A 2,946-nucleotide genomic window follows, 5' to 3' on the forward strand; every position below is an offset into this window, starting at 1 on the left:
TATATATATATACATATATATATATACATATATATATATATATATATATATGAATATATTTCGTTTTTGGATTTGGTTTGCAAGATTCTTTATGTGATTTCGTGTGTTGAAGCATTTTCTATTGTGTCTGCGGAGCGTCATTTTCTTATTGTGCCTTAAAATATAACACACTCACCGGTAAAATTTCCACTTATTGTCAAGACTATTGATAAGGTTGCAAGACGAAACGAAAATTTTAAGAAAATAAAAATAAAAACAAGTGGAAGTTTTACCGGTGAGTGTGTTAAATTTTAAGGCACAATAATAAAATGACTCTCCCCAGACACAACAGTATACGAATATATATATATACGTATATATATGAATTCTTTATGCAGCCTTTGTTTATGGACAACTATGCTGGCACATACACAGAAATAGACCAACCGAGGGCCCTTTTAAATTGCGTCTAGATAACCACAAGTTCTCAGTTGTGATCCCAGAAGGATGCAACCTTACGTCTTTTTTTAATTACATTTCGCGTTTAAAAGAGGGAACGCCATACATGATTAAATGGTAGTTCCTGTAACGTCCACGACTATAAGTCAACAGAAACAGGCGATGAAAATTTTGCTCTCTCAAGAGGCTAAGAATCCTACAAAATTATTTGGACCCGAGTGCCTTCTTAAATAGAAATATGAAGCGTTTAGTCAGTATCCTTAAGAGAGAAAATTTGTATCGCAGACGTGGGTTTACCCACTCCGTGAGAACGGATCAGAGAACGTGCATAAACTGACACTTTTCAAACACAACTGCAACCATTCTATTATCGAGGTTTGTCGTTCAATGACTGAAACCTGTACATTAGCAATGAATACGCACACACATGTGCACCAGACACACACACACACACACACACACACACACACACATACATATATACTTGGTTACAAGGACATGTATATGTATCATTGTATCGGCTAGACTATCAGACATTGTTATAAACTGCTGATCACAATGCGCTTACTCTCATTGTTTTAGCTTCCGAATGATGCTACAGTTGGCTAGACGGGCAGTATAGGATTTCCTCAGAATAAACGCCAGTCCTATACTTTGAAGTATGATGTATGCCAATCTGTTGAAGCCAATTGCTTTGAATTGGTGGTTTATACACTCGTATATTACTCATAGAGAACGCGACTCGTAGATTGTCTTCTCCCCCACAGAAACCAAACGGAAATCTGTAAAATAACAAAAGTTTGAAGAATATGCTAGTCCTTTATTAATCGCCATATTTGATTGCATATACGAAAGGGTACTGAAAAGCTCTTGGTTTCAAGGATATCGCGAAAGGCCTGGTCGGAGGCCCAAACTTCCGAGTTGTTTTTCAGTGTGTAGAAAAGCTGAAGGATCGTTACAATAAGTGTGTCAATCTGACAGGGGAGTATTTTGAACAAAATCATAATTAACGGATTCTCCCGTACTTTCTTTTACCCAAAGCCTTGGACGTTTTCAGCACCCCGTCGTAAGACAAACCGTTAGCTTTTAAAAATCTGAGAAAAATTCGCCCGAATCCGTTATGCGAATACATACTACAGTACATTCTTTAATGCATTAAACACAGTTTCCTTGAATACGTACAGATGAAAATGGGGGTCAGTTTAATATGCTTGTGCATCTTTTATGCTATATAATACAGAAGATGTATAGAAGTTTTGTAGCTGACTTTTCTGACTTTTCGTGTGTGGAGTTAGGTGGGTGTGAGTGGTGATGGTAGAGATCTTTCAAAAATGAAAGAAAAATGGTATAAAGAGGTGGAGACAAGACACAAAGAATTTTGGTAATTAGTAGCATCTCGACTGGAGAAGGATAGTCTGTCTGAAATTATAAATATGAAAAGAAAAACTCGTACTTTGTAATTGAAAAATGAAAACAAAAAACGCTGATGAAAGAGCATTGACTGAAGAGATACAATTAAGTATGTGAAATGAAGAAAGCAAAATTTATCAATGAAATTTGAAAATGATATAATATGGAATATCGTGCTGAATAATCATGCTAATAATAATAAGATAGGCATTGTTAAAAAGATTATCTAAATGATAATGTAATTCACCGAATTTACAGAACGATTTCTCATCAAGAGTTTCTGAATACCACTAAAGAACGGATTTTTGGACAGAAATAACTTAGTTGAACTTAATTCACTGAACTGAATTACACACGATAAAAAAATCCTCCGTGGAAAAAAATAAATAAGAATAAGCCCGTTCGAAGAACTTATAAAAGTCAGGTCACTATATAGTAGCGGTACCAGTAATAATGTAGACTTGTTACTACCTGCGGCATTATGAGGAAAAAAAACTATGTTTCTGTGTGGAGCAAAAAATAATAAGTGTGTTCGAAGGATTTATAATTATTACTGGTAGTAGCGCTACCAGTAATAATGTAGACTTGTTACTACCTGCAGCATTTTAAAAAAAAGAAACTATGGTTCTGTGTGGAACAAAAAATAATTCTGATTAGAAGAAAAACAATGAAAAAGAATTAACGATACATTTAAAGGGAGTCATGCCAGTATATTTCAACCGTAAACAGATATTATCTGTTGAAATTGAAAACAAACCAGTTGCTAAGAAAGTTAAAATAGGCAAAGAATTCACAACCCATTTTGAGATTGCTACTAAACATGTCCTCCTTGAAAAGACTTAAGATGAAATGTCGATAGAAGTGACTAGTGAAGGACGCGTTGTAGAAAATTGTATATATATATACAGAACCATAGTTTCTTTTTTTTTAAATGCTGCAGGTAGTAACAAGTCTACATTATTACTGGTAGCGCTACTACCAGTAATAATTATAAATCCTTCGAACACACTTATTATTTTTTGCTCCACACAGAAACATAGTTTTTTTTCCTCATAATGCCGCAGGTAGTAACAAGTCTACATTATTACTGGTACCGCT

The sequence above is a fragment of the Octopus bimaculoides genome, chromosome 6 (assembly GCF_001194135.2).
Source record: "Octopus bimaculoides isolate UCB-OBI-ISO-001 chromosome 6, ASM119413v2, whole genome shotgun sequence".
Lineage (NCBI taxonomy): Eukaryota > Metazoa > Mollusca > Cephalopoda > Octopoda > Octopodidae > Octopus > Octopus bimaculoides.